Source organism: Carcharhinus amblyrhynchos, chromosome 3, assembly GCF_965287045.1.
Source record: "Carcharhinus amblyrhynchos chromosome 3, sCarAmb.v2.hapA, whole genome shotgun sequence".
NCBI lineage: Eukaryota > Metazoa > Chordata > Chondrichthyes > Carcharhiniformes > Carcharhinidae > Carcharhinus > Carcharhinus amblyrhynchos.
In genome coordinates, this window is record NC_137326.1 from 23,094,792 (window position 1) to 23,114,454 (window position 19,663).

Below are 19,663 nucleotides of genomic sequence, written 5' to 3' on the forward strand. Positions count from 1 at the left end.
GAATTTCAAAAATATTTCTGATGAGACAACATTGATACGCCAACTTCAACATTATCGTTACTGAATTACGCTGGCTTGTGCATCTAAACATCAATTTGAGCTCATCAGACTCCACAACAGAGTCCGAACTGCTAGTTTTTCTCTGAAGTGTTGACTGAATGAATATGAGCCTCATTTTTCCTATAGTCCTCAAGCAGTAGAGCACTGATGTATAATATTCCAGATTATTTCTGTAGTACAGATTTCTAAGAGATGTATTGCAATAATCTGGTTCTTGACATTCACATGAGGCGTGCACTATTATAAAATCCTGTCTGCTGTTGTTAACAATCGAAAATCTGGGAGTGGGCTGTTTATGTTACAGCACGAGACGCCATACTGCTCTTCTGCAAGAGATAAATGTGCATGTGATTAGGAGGTTGGCCCTGCATGATCATTCAGTTGTAAATAATCAGAAGTGAAATTCAAACCCAAAGGAAAAACACGTGGAGGAAATGTAAGGAGAAACCTGGAAATGAACTGCAGGCCTTAGTACAGCACTGCTCCTGAAGCAATTCATTGAAATACGTGATTACATTTCTCCAGAAGCATGGAATCCAGCATATCTAATTCATGCTTTGCTGAAGGTACCATGCAACAAAGCAAATTCAAATTTACAGCAGGGAAAAGCTAATGAACAAAGGTATTACTAATAATGCTTACAAACAGTCTTAAGCAAATACTTGTACAGCTGCACTAAGTCAAATATATGGACTTTATAAAATCAAATTACACTAGAGCTTAGAGAACCACAAGAAGCAAAAATAATCACATCTTATAAAGCAAACAAGCTTCTTCACTGGCAAGGAATAAGATGCGACCACTACATATATGAACTGCTGTGCTGCTGTCTCCACAGATATATCAACCTGCATAGCATCTCATTGCTGAACTAATGAAAGCAGACCATTAATAGTGAATACTGGACTGAGATTTCTTAAATAGCAAAATATCATTCAGTTCCTTCAACTCAGAAAATAATTTTAAACCTTAATCTGATAACTATTTCCTTGTATCAGAACATAATCCTGCTTTCCTGAATGAATCAGAAGCATTTATTACCGCATTTATAGAATGCTTTTGACTGATTATGTACTTGAGCTCCTTCATAAAATCTGCAAATCAAATATACCACAAATCAGAAAAGCGCTTTAACGTAGAAATCCTCTAGGTACTCTAAATGTAATTTATGCACATTTAGCTTTAACTGAAAAGGTCTTTCGAAGCCACAATTCATCTTATGATGCTTTATCAGCCCAGGGTGCAAATTCTCAATACAAATCGTCTTGAAAATCTACAAAGACATATTTTTTCCGTGACATTCAAAAATTGTTCTGCCTGCAGAAATGGTGCACAAAAAATATCTCACAAACTATTCACGATCAGCGTTGATTTACCAAAGGCCAATTAATTCCACTTCTTGTAGATTATAACCTGGGTTCTCGACAAAGTCAAATATGCCGCAAGAAAGTATGTACTGAAGGTTGAAAACTGTCCACTGCACAAAACGTTCCAGTAGTGCTTTCCCCACCTATTTTCCATACTGCAGACAACAAAATATCTGGAAGCTTACTATGGCCTTCACATTCAATCACATTTCAATTGGTATTACCGTACTGGTAACTAAGCAATAGTGTTCATCCTGTAGATGGCTGTACAATGTATTCAAGTGTCCACCTATTATTAAAATTAAATGCATCCTTCAACAATAACGCATCTACTTACAAGTACTTCTTCAGTAAAGGTTCAACTTTAAAAACAAATGTTTTCCTGATCATTCTAATCCTAGGGGTGCAGTTTCATTCACAATAATGAAATAACAGACAATACATGCTTACCTCCTATCCAATTCAAGCTCCCGGAAAGACTGGGTTCTTTCCGACGTACAATGTAAACACCACATGGCTATAACAGTAAGTAGAAGGGGATGTCCAAATATGTTAGCAAAACTCTAGTTCAGGTAAGCATTGTTTCACAATAAGGGTGTGAAGTACAAAACAATGAGGGTGCATGTGGCAAAATCATGAATGCTCCAACACAACCCAAGAGACTCGAGCAGCTCAGTATACAATGTCCTTTTGGCTTCAGGAGAAAATGAAATTCAACAGTGCACGGAGCAGGAAACGATTGGCCTGTTTGGGAGTGGTTGATTGATCCAGTTAATCAACCTGATTTGTTAAAAGCTTTTCCCAGGGAGGTATTTGCCATTGGAAGGCAATGCTGTAATCATATTTGATGCAGATTGTCAGTGCAAACAGCAATACAACTGGGAGTTGGTCCATGTGATGTTGTGTAGGCAGCTCTATTAATAGACGCTTTCAGACTGATAAATGTTAAAGTCTGTCTTTACCAATTTATTGATACCATTCAGCTTTGTACTGTAGTTGTCTGCAGCTGAAGGAGCTAGGTTGCCTCAAGGTTTGTTAACCTTTTCAGGAATGCACAAATTGTACTTGTAATAACATTTCGGAAGGTTTAAATTGCTTACTCTCCTGCATTTGCAATTCAATCCGACTCTAATTTTAAGGAAATAAAAAACATAATAGCTTTTCAAAGAGTCATTGCCTTCATGACAAAATTCAACAAACCACTTTCTGCTGGGTGAAGTTTCTTATTGTGTTTTTAAATTACTTTATGGGATGTGAGCATCACTGGCTAGGCCAGCGTTCATTGCCCATCACTAATTGCCCTGGAGAAGATGGTGGTGAGCTGTCTTCTCAGATCACTGTAGTCCATGTGGTGTAGGAACACAGACAGAGATGTTAGGGAGGAAGTTACAGGATTTTGACCCAGCGATCGTGGAAGAACAGCAGGCGATATGTTTCCAAGTCAGGATGGAGATGCACTTTTAACCAATTCACTTTGTGATAGTGCTTTATAAGATTGTGCATCTCATTGTTTGGAGGTTTCCTAACAGACCACAATGGACAACTGGATTTTACCGCCCCGCCTGCCACAGAGCAGATGAGAGGCGAACAATGGGAAGGTCCATTGACCTCCAGCGGGATTTTACGGTTTCAGGACAAACCAGGCCACAAAACACTGGTCATGATCTCTTTTTATGCGCTATCGTTCTCTGATTTGATGGAGCTAGTGCACTTTTTAAAACTAAGCCCTCAAACATCTATAGTACCATTTTGAGCATTACATCTAGAACTGCTCAGTATAAGCCAATCATTTCTAAATGAAAATACACAAATCAGTATTTTTGTTTAAAGGAACAACCAAATGACATCGAAAAAAATCCCGCACTGATTGTAGGCCTGTTAATTCTTGATTTCTCGATCAACTTGCTATCTGAATCAATCAAAAGCCCATCATGTTTAAATTTCCATGCTAATGAGGAAAATTCAATCTGTAGGGTTTTGATGTGGAATGTAAACTCTCTCCTTGTACAGTCCACTTACTGAGAGTTATTGCTCAGGGGCTCCCTTATTACATACAAGGGGACCATTAAAATTACACAGCTTACCAATGTAGTGCTAGCAAGCTTTCAACTGTCTGTTCAGCTAGGATGACGCCATCAATTATTGGCTTACAGCATTGCCAAAGTCGATTTGGAAGAACCCTGGGATCTCTGGAATTCCCTCAATCTGCCTAGTTCACATACTAAATCTGCTATGCCAGGCAGCCTTGATTCTGAACCTTTCTCACCAGTTTGGGACCAACTCAATCCATTGACCTCCTCTTCAAGATGCATAATCATTTGACGACTGTAGAATGCATGTTTGAGCCTTCAAAAGCTAGGCATTGGGTTTTAGGGGCTTCACATAAATGGCATGGTTAGAGCACCTCTAAGTTTGTTATGGAGACTATAACTGACTCAGATTTTACTGCAAAATTTGTCCACCATCACAAAATGGGTAATTTACAGTGGTGTTTCCAGGTAATGCCAGCAGATTAGACCATCTCAAACCTTCCTGGTTGGCAAGCTACGAAAATAAATATGAAAAGCACTTGGGAAAAAATGCAATAACCGTTTCCAAAAGTGACAGAAGAAGAAAGAGGGCACAACTATCTAGAGACACTGATGACGCTGGGGGCGTTTTCTCGAGAAAACGCCAAGGGGTAACCTGATAGATGTCTTTAAAATGAAATGATAGGACAGACATAGAGGAGAAATTTCCATTTGTGGGGCAGTCCAAAATCAGTAATCATAAATATATGAATCCCCGTAAGTGATTCGGGAGAAATTACTTCATTCAGTATGGGGTTTATTATGACCGAGTGGTGAGACAAAAAGCATAGATACATGCAAAGGGAAGCTAGATGGGAACATAAAGATGAAATGCACAGAAGGAAAATGTTGAGAGGGCGAATGGGGGGAGACTCATGTGCAACATCCAGCACAGATATACTGGGCCCAGTTGTTTACTTCTGTGTTGCAGAATTCAATGCAGCTTCATGTAAAATGGCTCCCACAGTATAGCAAATAATCAGCAGACACATTTGATATATGAGTGAAGTGTACATCTTGGTAAATTATCATATTTGACAGTGTAATTTTCTGGTCAATTACTCAGCAGTAACAATGCAAGATTCTGCAAATGCATCTTCTATTTTTAAACAGTACAAATTTCATTTAACAAAAATTACATGCTACATTACTAGGCAGCACGGTGGCACAGTGGTTATTTCTGTTGCCTTAGAGCGCCAGAGACCTGGTTCGATTCCAGCCTTGGGTGACTGTCTGTATGGGGTTTGTATATTCTCCCGTACGTGTGGGTTTCCTCCACTGCTTCTATTTCCTTCCACTGTCCAAAGATGTGCATGTTAGATGGTTTGGCTGCACTAAATTGCCACTAGTGTCAAAAAACGTGTAGATTAGATGGATTTGCCTAAGGATGGGGTTATGGGGATTTTGGGTGGGTGGGTGGGGGACAAGCGGCAGTGGTGTGGAAAAAGAGGCTGGGCCTGGGGTAAGATGATCTTTCGGAGAGTTGGTGCAAATTCGATGAGCTGAATGACTTCCTTGTGCACTGTAGGAATTCTATCATATGTTGTAAGGAGAGTCAAAAAATCAAGTGACTTTTCTCAGTCCAACACCATGATTTGGAATTTCAGACAACGCTTTACTCGGAGTGCCTTGATGTAATTTATGGTGCCAAAACAGGGCTGAAGTTGGAGCAGGTACAAACTGTGTTTCCCAGACAACAAACAACAATTTGGCATGTTAGTTATTCACAATCATTGCTAATACGACAAAGTTATTCCTTTGGATTCAGTTATCAAGGTTGCTTGATTTTGTACAAAAGTAGGATTATTTAGCAGCATGGTGGCACAGTGGTTAGCACATCTGCCTCAGTGCCAGGGCCCTGGGTTCAATTCCTGGGTTGGGTCACTGTCTGTGTGGAGTTTGTACGTTCTCCCCATGTCTGCATGGGTTTCCTCTGGGCACAATGACCCAAACAGGCGCCGGAGTGTGGCGATTAGGCGGATTTCACAGTAACTTAATTGCAGTCTTAATGTAAGCCTTACTTGTGACTCATAAATAAACTTTATTTTGCTTTATCAAGAATCATTTCTGAAGAAGCAAAGGAAAACTCAACTAAATGTGCAATTCCAATTACTGAATAATAATTCTGTCTATAACACAATGCAAGTACTTTATCTAAACATATATGGAATATTGCATTATTTTGACTTTTTTTTTCCCATTATCCTCTTTTCATATGGAAGCAAAGGCAGGGGGCAAGGGATCAAATGAGCCCAGGCTTAAAGTCAGGGCATTGGTCCATGGCCCAAATGAAAGGAAGTTTATTTACACATATGGGAAAATTATCAACAATCTTAAATACCCATATGATGACTGCTGATTGATATTTGTCACCTCCTCTTTTGAACAGGTTAAAGGATATCCGAGAACGCAAAATATATCCTCTTATATTTGTCAACAATTATGTTTTGAGTACTGCAGAGCATTCTTCGTGCCGAAATAAGTTTTCTCATTCACTTGATGGAAAGTAGTTAGGATGAAATTACACAGAACTAGCAAATTATTTTGACTTTTGCAAATTAAACTCTGAACAACCAAGTTATTTCCGCAAAACCTTTGCAGCACGCATGATTTGAGAAATTTCTCCAAAGACTCGAATCTAACACATCAGTCCTAGTGAAACTGCTGTTCAGTGTAAATGCAACTTGTATTTTTTTTTACAAGGCTTGTGAGGGTGAGGTAAAATGAATTTCTTAAATTGGTATCAAGTAACACTGGGATATGGTTTCCTAGAAGAGAGTAACTCTTTGGTATCTTTGATAACTCTTTCGGTACCTCAGTGACTATTCTTTACTTATCAAGGTACGTAGAATGCATTAATAGGCTGTTCATAGTTGAGTATTAGCATGCTATCCGACAATAGTGGACGTCATAGCTCAGACCTATCATGTCCTTAATTGTCATTCCATTAAGGGGATACAAATAGTGATCAGAAACAAGAAAGCTGAATAGTTTATCCTTTTTCAGCCTCAAGATGCTGTTGCCAACTATACTGCCGCAACAATCACAATGTCTGAGACTAGTTAATTTGGCACCAACCGAGGATAACTGTGTTGGTGCAGTTACCCTGAAATGGTACAAAAGCTACATGGCACTATGTTTGTGAAAACACAATTAAATTTGTGACTGAGTAGGATTGAAAAATCACTAGAATTGCAAGCTTAAGCATAACTTGATGCCCTTAGAAGAATGAAAACATTTTAAAATGACAAAGCCTGTGAGATTGAATATACAATGGTCTTTCTTTAAAAAATACATCAACTTTTTTGTCATTTCAGAATACCATACCCATTAGTTTACACAGGTATTGACCAGACTTACGAGCCTCAAGATTGCTTTGTTCTGGATCATCAAATTGCAACTCAAAATCTGTATTTTGTTCTGGTGAACAGTTATAATGTACTCACCTTCTGTGATTATAAGGAAGAGACTGTGGAATGCTAACCAAGGTATTACAGAACAGAAGGCAAGTCATCAGGGTGGGCGGGACAGAAGAGCATAAAAATTGCAGTCTCTGAGGATTCAACACTTTCTGCCGCCCAGAACCTTTGACTCCGTTATAGATCAAACATTTGTCTAATTCAGCCTTGAATATAGTAAGTGATCCCACCTGCACTGCTCTCAGTGGTAATGAATTCTGATGATCAATGACTTTCAGGAAATTCATCCTCATCTCTGCCTTAAATATGAGGTATCTCATTTAAATGGTGCCCCCTAGTTCTAGATACCTGATGAGCAGAAACATCCTCTGAGCAACTATCCTGTCAAGTGCCCTCAGAATCTTGCATGTTTCAATCTGATCATCTCGAATTTTTCTAAACTCCGCTGAGTATAGGCCAAACCTGCTCAAACTTTCCTCACAAGACAAACTGTCAAACTAGGAATCAACCAAATGCACTTTCTTTGAACTATCTCCAGTGCAATACATATTCATGACATCAAAACTGTCTATACCACTCCAGGGAAGTCACCTCAATGCCCCGTACAGTTATAGAAAAACATCTTTACTTTTATACTCTATCCCCCTTGCAATGAAGGCCGAACTTTCATTTGCCTTCCTAATTACTTGTTGTACCTTTGTGATTTATTTACTAGGACACCTAGATGCTTCTGTACCACAGCATTTTGCAATCTCGCTCCATTTATTTAATATTGTGCTTTTCTATTCTTCTTGCAAATTCACATTTTTCCACATTACATTCCAGCTGCCAAATTTTTGCTCACCCATTTATCTGATCCATATCCCTTGTCGAACTATTTGCATCTTTCCTACCTACCTTTGTCGCGTCAGAAAATCTGACCACAATACAATCATTCTCTTCATCTAAGAAATTAATATAAATTGTAAATAGTTGAGGCCTTGTTGTAATTCCAGTGGCAATCCACTAATTAAAAATTTGCCAACTTATAAAAGACAGATTTATTCTGAGTCACTGTTAGTTAGCCAATCCTCTATCAAGGATAATATATACTCTAACACCATTTCTTACCTTGCGCAGTAACATTTTATGTGGCTCCTTCTTCAATGTCTTGTGGAAATCCAAATACCACAGATTCAGGCATATAAATTGACCATCAAAAACACAAAAAAATCCCTCCAAAGGGGAACAACTTACTTGGTCAGTACAAAATTAAACTGCTGGTGGGTATGGGTGGTCACCATTTTGAGATGTCATCAGCAAAGAGTGGTGTATCCTAAATTCCAGTGCATCTTGCAAGACAGCCCATTTCATCACCTTAATGCTGTGTGCCTGGTTATAAGGTATTGGTAAGTAAAACACCTTTGAGATGTGAAAAACTGAGGCCGATTACTGATGCAAACATAGCGCATCATGGCTGAAAGTGGGGGTGGTGGGTTGGGGATGTCAACTACATAGAAAACATGATGTTTGACAATGAAAAAAAGGGTCATTTTATACACCAGGTCAACTTATGCACCATGATTTATAATACACTACGTCTAATAGTTCCCTCTTCTCCAGCCTTTTTGTTACCACCTGGGGAGGTAGTGGTATAGTCGCTGGACTGGTAATCCAGGGCAACACTATGATTCACTGGGGACCCAGGTTCGAATCCCACCACAGCAAATCAAAATCTGGAATTAAAAATCTGGTAATGATCATTCTCGATTGTCATAAAAACCCATGTGGTTTCACTAACGTCCTTCAGGGAAGGAATCGGCAGTCCTTACCCAGTCTGCCCTATATGCGACTCCAAATCCATAGCAATGTGGTTGACTCTTACTGCCCTCCAGGACAGGCAATAAATGCAGGCCCAGCCATGCCCACATCCCATAAAAATGAATTTTAAAATCTCAAACAGTTCCTTGATTGGCTCCTTTTACTATCTGTATGCCTACAGAAGTCATGGGGATGAAAAGAGAAAACATTGAAACTGCCTAGCAGGTCAGGCAGCATCAGTGCAGATAGAAACAGAACTAATGTTTCAGGTGATGATCTTTCATCAGAAGGGATAAGGAGGAGGGGGAAGGAAGGAAGGAAGGAGGGAAAGGAAGTGGGAGAACATGAAAGAGAATGCAAGGGAAAAAAGAAATGTGGATGAGGGGTCCCAGAGCAGGGAGATACTGAGTGTTAATGATCTCTGTTTTTCATCAGAAAAAAAACACATCAGTAACAGGAAAAATCAATTGGCCTACAACAAACTGCTCTAAACTGGCAAGCTCAATATTTGTCTCAGCAGTTAAAAATCAGTGGTAACCATATTCCCATCTTTTATTATGAAATCAGTAGTTGTTGGCAAAGGAAATGATCACCTCAAAGTCAAAAAGAAATGCTTTCAAGATGAAAACAATAAATAAAAAGGCCACAGTGCTGCAAGACTTTTTCCCCAAATCAATTCTTATTCAATTCTACTTCTAAGAAAGGTCAGATATCACTCAAGCTGAAGGTTGCAGATGTGTGGCAGCCAAAGACGTTGGCTGAAATAGCCATCAAGAAATAAAGCTTTAAAATGCACACAATTTGATCCAAGCCGGGAATCGAACTCTGGAGCTATGGGGCATCAGTGCAAACCACTACGCCGTCCTTCTGACCCAAACTAACTCTTAGCAAGACCACAGGAAAGCCACCTAATTACTTACTGATTTACAATTTTCTCTTTTACTGTTTCCAAATTTAGTGTCAAGTATTTATAATCTTGTCCCTTTAGTTTGAGGTTACTCAATGTAATGATGACCATTAATTCAAACATAATTTGGAATAAAAGTTAAAAAACAATTCTCTCTCAGAAAATGGGAAAATGAATGAACAGGGGGAATCCTTCCATGTGCGAGCGTAATGACTCACTTTCATTTATTCATTCAAGCTATGTGGGCTTTTGCTGGTTCAGCCAGCATTTACTGCCCATCCCTAATTGCCCTCATGATGATGGTGGTGGTGAGCTGTGACTTCTTGAACCGTTGAAGTCCCTGAGGTGTAGGTACACCCACAGTGCTGTTAGGGAGGACGCTCCATGATTTTGACCCAGCAACAGTAAAAGAACGGTGATATAGTTCAAAGTCAAGATATTGAGTGGTTTGAAGGGGAACTTCCAGGTGGTGGTGTTGCCATGTATCTACTGTCCTTGTCCTTCTACATGTAGTGGTCATGGGTTTGAAAGATGCTGCCTAGGGAGCCTTGGTAAGTTCCTGCAAAGTAAGTAATACACACAACTGTTACTGTGTGTTTGTGGAAAGGATGCCAATGAAGTAGACTGTTTTGTCCTGGATAGTGTCACACTTCCTGAGTGATGCTGGTGCTGCACTCCTCCAGGCAAGGGGAGAGTACTCTTGACTTGCGCCTCCTAGATTGTGGTGATACTCTGGGGAGTCAAGAACTGAGTTATTCATTGCTAGGATTCCTAGCCTCTGACCTGCTCTCAGAGCCACAGTATTTATACGGCTAGTCCAGATCAGTTTCTGGTCAATGGTAACCCCCGGGATGTTGATAGTGAGAGATTCAATGAGGACACTGCCAATGATTGCCATGGGGCAATGCTTAAATGCTTTCTGGGAACTGTGTGGCACAACGTTACTTGCCACTTGTCAGTCCCAAGCCTGGGTATTATCCAAGCCTTATTGCATTTAAACACAGACTGTATACAAGTGGTGTGGTTGGTGCTGAACATTGTGCTGTCATCAGTGAATTTCTGACCTTATGGTGGAAGGAAGGTCATTGATGAAACAGCTAAAAGTGGCTGGGTCTAGGGCACTCCCCTGAGGAACTCCTGTCGTGATTCCTGGAGCCGAGGTGACTGACCTCCAACAACCATAACCATCTTCCTTTGTGCTAGGTTTGATGGAGCTTTTGAACCATGGACACTATAGTCAAACTCTACCTACTAAAGTCCATATCACATTGACTAAATACCCTTTGAATACCCAGGCAGCCTGTCTTTGTAATTAATTGATTTGTTTTGAAGCTCTAGTTAATGTCATTAAAAGTAGGCAATTTAAAAAACTGGGAGTAGGAAGAGCTACGTCAATCCTGGAATACATTAATCAATTGACAGTATAAACCCCTCAGGAAATATATCAATTGGTTATAGATGCTATTCATTGGTATTAAAACAGGCAGCATTCAGAGCCTGGTGCATAATGATGTGCTACAATACTTAGATCCTTTAAAATGCCACATTTTCAATGATGGGTGCAGAGTAAAATCACGTCATTCTCTGAAAATAGTGAACTCCTCTCAGCATTTCTGAGCATTTCGCATGTTTTTAAGTCTTTACATTAATGTCTCCTCATAAGAGATTTCTTTGACAGTATTCTTGCTGCAGTTCCAGTACGAATGAGGGGAAACATTTCAGACAAGACCAAGAAAATTTGGCACGTTAGCTACGACGCTCACCAATTTTTACAGATGCCCTATAAACAGCGTTCTTTGTAGTTGTGTCACAGCTTGGTATGGCTCTTGCTCTGCCCAAGACTGCAAGGAACTACAAGAGGTCGTGAATGTAGCCCAATCCATCACGCAAACCAGCCTCCCATCCATTGACTCTGTCCACACTTCCTGCTGCCTCAGCAAAGCAGCCAGCATAATTAAGGATCAAACGCACCCTGGACATTCTCTCTTCCACCTTCTTCCTTCAAGAAAAAGGTACAAAAGTCTGAGGTCACATACCAACCAATTCAAGAACAGCTTCTTCTCTGCTGCTGTCAGACTTTTGAATGGATTTACCTTGCATTAAGTTGATCTTTCTCTACACCTTAGCTATGACTGTAACACTACATTCTGCACTCTTTTGTTTCCTTCTCTAGGAACGGTATATTTTGTCTGTATAGCGTGCAAGAAACAATACTTTTCACTGTATGTTAATACATGTGACAATAATAAATCAAATCAAACCAAATCAGTGCGAGTAAACTTCAGATTGGTCTACAGCACATTATCAAACCTGTTCATGACCTGCAAGTACTGTAGCAGTGAAAGGCTGGAATCCTTACCAATGCATGAAATATACAGAAGTTAGTGCTGGCTAGACCAATATTTATTGCCCATCACTAGTTGTTCTCAAGGAGGTGGTGGTTCAACCTATTCCATGTAACTGTTTATTGTCCTTGCAAACGAACAGTGCTAATCATCACGTTTTCTTCATTCATCCATCTATCCAGGACAAGAACAAAGAAAAGCACAGCACAGGAACAGGCCCTTCGGCCCTCCAAACCTGTGTTGATCACAATGTCCTAACTAAACAAAACCTTCTGTCCTTACTCAGTCCGTATCCCTCTATTCCCCCCCATTCATGTATCCATTCAGATGCCTCTTAACTGTTGCTAACGTGCCTGCTTCCACCACCTCCTCTGGCAACACGTTCCAGGCACCCACCACTCTGTGTGAAAAACATCCCCTCCCTGCACATCTACCTTAAACTTCCCCCCTCCCTCACCGTGAATCTGTGGCCCCTTGTAACTGACACTTCCATACTTGGAAAAAAGCCTCTGACTATCCACCAGGTAGTCTGTCTATGCCTCTCAATTTTGTAGACCTCTATCAGGTCTCCCCTCAGCCTCCATTTTTCCAGTGAAAACAATCCTAGTTCATTCACCCTCTCCTCATAGCCAAAGCCCTTGAGACCAGGCAACATCCTGGTGAACCTTCTTTACAATCTCTTCAAACCTTCTACATTCTTCTGGTAGCGTGGTGACCAGAACTTCTCAAAATACTCCAAATGCTGCCTAACCAAGGTTTTAGTTGCAACATGATCTGCTAACTCTTGTACTTAATGCCCTGGCTGATGAAAGCAAACATGCCATATGCCTTCTTAATCACCTTGGTCGTATGTGCTGCCACTTTTAGGGAATTGTGGACCTGAACGCCCAGATCCCTCTGGATGTTAACGCTCCTAAGGGTTCTGCCATTATTAGTATAATTCACACCTAAATTTGATCCTCCAAAATGCATCACCTCGCATTTGTCGGGATTAAACTCCATCTGCCGTTTGTGTCCAGAACAAAGAACAAACAAAATCACAGCACGGAACAGGCCTTTTGGCCCTCTGAGCCTGAACTGACTATGCTGCCTGACAGAACTAAAACCCCCTACCCTTCCAGGGACTATAGCCCTCTCTTCCCATCCTATTCATGTATTTGTCAAGATGCCCCTTAAAAGTCACTATCGTATTTGCTTCCACTACCTCCCCCAGCAGCAAGTTCCAGATACCCATTGCCCTCTGTGCAAAAACTTGCCTCGTACATCTCCTTTAAACCCTGCTCCTCGCACCTTAAATCTACGCCCCCTAGTAATTTACTCTCCCATCCTGAGAAAAAGCTTCTGACTATCCACTCTGTCCATGCCCAATCTATCTGTATCCTGTTGTATCCCTTGACAATCCCCAGCACTATCAGCAACTCCACCAATCTTCGCGTCATTTGCAAACTTACTGATCAGGGCACATACATTTTCCTCCAGACCATTTATATATATTACAAACAACAGAGGCCCCAGCACTGATGCCTGCAGAACACCACTAGCTACAGGTCTCCATTCTGAAAAACACCACTACTCACTGTCATGTATAACCAAGCCAGTTCTATATCCAGTCCACCCTGAATGTGATTTTAATTTCTGTACCAGTCTGCCATGTGGGATCTTGTCAAATGCCTTACCAAAGTCAATCTAATCTAAAATGTTGATATAGTATCTACTGTAATCCTGGAAGCGAATTCAGCAGCCTGTGTGTAGTGAATTTTGCTTTTTCCTTTGTTCAACATTTCCTGCATTTGATCTTCCATCTGTGGTCCCTTATCATTTTACATCCTTCAACTACTAGAAACTCTCTCTTCTAACAGGATTTCAAATACTTCAATCATATCTTCCCTGTGGTCATCTTGTTCTAGTGAAATGTCTCAGATTTTTATTGCTTTCTTCCCAGTTGTATTTTCTTGAAACATGCAGAAGTGTAGTGAATTGGGGATGTACTCTCTTTATAATCCTTAAACCCCTCCCTCACGGTATGGCACACCATTAACATACATAGGAACACAGGAAATAGGAGCAGTCGGCGGCCATTCAGCCTTTTCAGTCTGCTCTGCCATTCATTATGATCATGGCTGATCATTCAACTCAGTAACAGCTTCTCTTTTTTCCCCCCCATATTCTTTGATCCCTTTACCCAAGTGCTATATTAAATTCCTTTGTAAAAACACACAATGTTTTGGCCTCAGCTGCTTTCTGTGGTAGAGAATTACACAGGCTCACCACTTTCTGGTGAAGAAATAGCTCCTCATCTCAGTCCCAAATGGTCTACCCTGTATCCTCAGACTGCGACCCCTGTTCTGGGCATCCACACTATCCTTCCTGCATCTACCCTGTCTTGCCCTGGTAGATTTATAGGCTTCCATGAGATCCCCTCCCATCCTTCTAAATTCCTGCAAACATAATCATAACTGACTCAACCTCTCCTCATATGTCAGTGTAATCTTGAGGATTTATATAGCTTCATTGATGTAATTCTTGGCATTTCTGTTCCAAACCTCATAATAAAACTGAAGATTCCACTGACTACTTTTTTTCCAAGAAAAGCCCATCAGTTGGTGATGGTTCTTTCAATACCCTCTAAACCTGTATTCTCAAATCCCTATAAAGGTTCACGGCACTAACATTCTTGTGTTCAGAGCATAATGACCCAAAGATACATCTTGAAGGTGGATGATATTCTTTTCACTGACAGCCACATTTACAATACATATTCCTTCCAACAGTTGAATTGTGTGTGAAATATTTGGAGTTGACCAGAGTATCACAGTGTACAGTACACAAAGAATTTTATATAATTATTGCAAAATTCAATTGTTTGTACTCAAATTTATTCCTAGTCATCTGCTGCATTTAGCTGCTCATCAGTTCACTTAATATGAGATTGGGGGTGGGATTCTCTGATCCATGGACACCCCGCTGTAAACAAGAACAGAGAATTTGGCGTTTCAGCCAAAACTCCATTCACTTTCCGAGGAACCAGAGAACCCCCAGCCTCGAATGAGGATGGAGCTTTTAGTGTACATCTCATTCCTCGGGCGTAAACTGTTCTTTTCCCCCCCAAACAGAAAGAACAGTTCATGTGCACCAGGTAAAATTATATCATTTTATTCCTGAGACAGAACTTCCGTGAACATTCAGAATAGCTAAACCATCAAATATCTGCACCACACTCGAGTCCATCACCCTTCCTGGCTGATTACTCAAGTTGAATCAGGTAGAGTACAATTTCTTTCCACTGTTGGGCCATTTTTGAATTCAACACTTCATGCCATCACCTGGTCACTTCCGCATCCACAATACTGTTCTCCTGACTACCTCCGTTACTGAAACTCTGGTCACAAATCTTCTGAATTACTTCCTCAAATACCTCGTTTGCTGCCCTGCCAGGGTCCAAACTATTGAGTCTTCAATCACTCCAAAAAGAAAATTCACTGTTTTCACAACCTGTCTTCTTTCTTTTGCTTAAGGTGTCATATAAATGTTATGGCAGAGGGCAAAAATTCTGCACACTGTTTGAGAGTCTAAATTTAAACTGCATATGGCACAGGACATCTTTAAAAGGAAGGAATCCATCACTGATTTGTTGCATTCAAGTTCCTTAATACACAAGTATTATATGATCACATGCTTTCAGAAATAGGGGCATTGACACTTAAAACATGTGGCCTCATACTGATACAAAGATTCTGGTTTTTTTATATTTATACCAGTTCCCTAATTGTACCGTACAGAAATGAGATGGTACAGGTTAAAAATAATTACAATGTTGGCAGAATTTCTACATTTCCAATTAATTGAATTTTTTAAATTTTCTGCTGCAAACATAGCAAAGCCTACACTCAGATAATACCTTTACTGAAACGTCAGGCAAACATGGCATTATTTTGTTCAGTTAGTGTCGACAGGAAGCAAACTGCAGTGTAATTAATGTAATTAAAACAGACCCATGCTGGCAAAAATATAAAAGAAAGTAAAAGAGCATCCTTCTTATCCGCCTTTAAGGGAATAAAATCGGATTAACTCAGTGAATACAACTATTTCTTTCTGCCCTTCATAATTTTGCTTTGCGGCTGTTAGACTGTCATTAACCTGTCATACAGAAACTGTCTTCCATAACGCATCCATCTTTTGCCTACTTTCAGATGAGCTTTCAAGAGTATTTCACGATACAAAGAAATTTAAAAGCTTTAGCAATTTCACACTAATAATCTTTAAATGTGTGACCATTATGGAACTTTTCAATTCAACTATTAAGATTGCACCACACGATTCATATCAGGAAAAGTAAAAACATCACAGACACCATGAGGCTGAGGACAGAGGAGGCATCTGTGCTCGACTGGATTTTACAATACTGACCATGTACCTCGGTTATATAGTTTCTTGAGTGGAGGAGGGAGGAGGAAAACATTCCATCCATCTCTCAAATTTGATAAATACCCCAGATTCATAGCACACATTTTGAGATGGTTGTGTGGAACATTGGACTTTGTGAATGGTTGCATTGGTAAGGTTTGGATGCCTTTGCGGGAGGCATGTGGCACAGTGGTTAGTACTGCTGCCTCTCAGTGCCAGGGACTGGGGTTCAATTTTGACCTCAGGTCAGTGTATGGAGTTTGCAATGTTCACCCCCTGTCTGCATGCGCTTCCACCCACAGTCTGAAAGACATGTTGATTAAGTTGATTGGCCATGCTAAATTGCCCTTCGCACAAGGAGGATTAGCAGTGTAGATTTGGGAATGGGGACTGGGTGGGATTGCTGTTGGCGCAGGCTCAATGGGCCAAATGGCTCCTATTGCATTGTCAGGATTCTATGATTCTAAGCCATCAGCGTCCCAGGTATTTTGCTGCTCACTATGCAATTTTCCATACAAAACTTTTAATTCACAATGCCAGAGGATTAATTCCATTCATTGGTTAGCTTGTAGTGTAGCCAATGCCAAAGCTCCAGAGTGCGGTTAAACAGGATATGCTTATAATAGGGGATTGCTGCCAAAAACTCCTAAATGGTATATCAAATATTTCATCAAGGATATAAATTATGTTCCGAAGCATTTTTTGTTCTATTTGAAATTCATTTTTAGATTTCTCAATAACAAGCTTCCCTGCAGTTCAATTCTTTTTTAATTATTAAAACAATGTTTTACTTCATGTAAATAATTTTAATGACTTGATGGGGGATCTTATTGAAACTTACAGGATACTGCAAGACCTGGAGAGCGTGGATGTGGAGAGGATATTTCTCTAGTAGGAAAGACTAGAACCAGAGGGCACAACCTCAGGCTGAAGGGACGATCTTTTAAAACAGAGATGAGGAGGAATTTCTTCAGCCAGAGGGTGGAAGTCTTTGCCACAGAAGGCTGTGGAGGCCAGATCATTGAGTGTCTTTAAGACAGAGATAGATAGGTTCTTGAACAATAAGGGGATCTGAGGTTATGAGGAAAAGGCAGGAGAACGGGCATGAGAAAAGTATCAGCCATGATTGAGTGGCGGACCAGACTCGATGGGCCAGCGGCCTAATTCTGCTCCTATGTCTTATGGTCTTATGTTAAAATTAGTGCAAAGTTAGTGAGAAAAAGCTATTTAGCTAAGAGAACAGAAAAAGTTAAAAATTTAATTTGAAATCCAACAATAGCACAATTTTCCACTTTAGGTTTTAATTTGTTTCATACATTGGTTAAAATGAGGCAGGGCCGGTTAGACTGGAAAGGGGGTTAGTGGGAAAAACAATTGGGCTGACAATGGGCTAACTTCAAACCGGAAGTGGTCTGGACTCAGTCAAGGTATATTCCCTTAAAAGGAGAAAGATAGGGCGATCAACTGCAGAGCTACCCAGATGAAAAAAAGAGATAGGAATTAGGGCAAGGAAGAAAGTATGTATTTCTGACAGATGTTACATAGAGAACCAAGAGGAAAAGTTCAGAGGGAAGGTGAAAAGGTACATTAGAGAAGTGACGATGCGTGAGAAAAGATAGGTAGCCAACATAAAAGGGAACCCAAAGTCTTGTATAAAACCATACAAATAGTAAAAGGATGGTGAGAGGAGTAGAGCCGATTAGGGACCTAAAAAGGGAATTTATACACGTGGGGGGGATGGTGGGGGGTGGGGGGGGAGAGGTGGGCATGGCTGAGTATTAAATTAATACTTTGCATCCATCTTTACCGAGGAGGTACATGCTACCCAGGACATGGTGACAGACAAGGGAAGTTGTTCTTTGAGGATTTCAAAATTGAGAATTGAATAGACAGTTGGTACTCAAAGCTGACACAACACTGGGACCAGATGAGATTCATCCGAGGATATTGAAGGAAGTGAGTGTGGAAATTGCGGGATACTGGCCATTATCTTCCAGTCTTCTCTACACTCAGGGGATGTTCTAGAGGACTGAAGAGTTACAAATGTTACTCCCTTGTTCAAAAAAGGCTGTAAAAGCACAGTCCTAGCAATTACAGACCAGTCAGTTTAACATCAGTGGCGAGCAAGCTTCTAGAAACAATTATTCGGAATATTTAGCAGAATAGAAATTAAAATAGAATTAGTAGTCACATGGAAAAACTTGTGGGTTGGTTAGGAAGAGCCAAAGTGGATTTCTAAAGGGAAATTGTGTTTCACCGAGCCTACTAGCGTTTTTCTGAGAAGGTAACAGAAAGGGTCAACAGGGATAATGCTGATTGTGTAGTGTGCGTGGACTTTCAGAAGGCATTCTGTACAGTGCCACACGATAGACTTCTGACAAAAGTTATAGCTCATGGAATAAAAGGACAGTAGCATCTGGGGTTATGTTTCTGTTAAACCGTGGTTCTATTGTGCTGAGAGAGATTTACAGTGAAATAAGACGATTAGCTTGGAGAAGGAAAGAGATGTTACTTAGCAACCAGGGGTACCTTCAGGTTATGAAGGCTTTTTTTTCTTGATTGTGTTTAACTGAATTTATAGTAGTTGGTGACAGGAAGCTGAGGGGGGGGGGGGGGGCGGTGGGGGGAAGCAGCTCTTAGCTTTGCTAGAAGAAGAGCCATACAATGGGGTAATGGTTAAAAAAGCCAATGCCAGAAATTGAAAGAATAGCTAGTTATGAAAACTAGAGAAATAAAGAGAAGTTTCTAAGTCTGAGATTAAAGGAATAGTGGAAACTGGAACTGGAACAGTTAATTCAAATCACAGACAGAGCTAATAATGAGTTGGCATCTGAAGTGGTTCTAGGATGTATGTTATCCGACTAGCTTGTGCGACATTCGTCGAAATAACTGTGGTGCAACTCGTGGCTAGATTTTGAAGTTAGCGTCAAAGCATTCAAGGCATAGAGAGTCCTGAAAGGAGAGTTGGAAAACCTGGAGGTTGATTCTGGATGAAAACAGCTGATGAAAAGCAAAGATGATTGTAAAGCATATCTTTTTGAGTGGAGTTTGGAAACACTCATGTTCCTGGGGTGAAATTTGAGGAGAAATCCACCAAAGATCAGTTGAGTGAATCTGCTAGTTGTTTTCAGAGTGGGGTGTTATCCTTGAAATCTGTGTATATTTGTTTAGATATGGGGGAGTGAAGGAGTAGTGTATTATAATCAAACTTTTCATGCATAATAAATGTTTTCTTTCTTGTTGCTAAAAACTAATTGGCAGTCCTGTGACTTTGTTCTTCCATTTTTTTTAA

The 19,663-nt window shown here is 40.3% G+C and overlaps 1 protein-coding gene across 5 annotated transcripts in view; it reads right to left on the reverse strand.

Annotated features, from left to right (window-relative positions):
• The window catches only part of iqsec1b (IQ motif and Sec7 domain ArfGEF 1b), a 450,843-nt gene that overhangs the window by 59,010 nt on the left and 372,170 nt on the right, over nt 1–19,663 (reverse strand). The gene's annotated exons all lie outside the window — the stretch shown is intronic.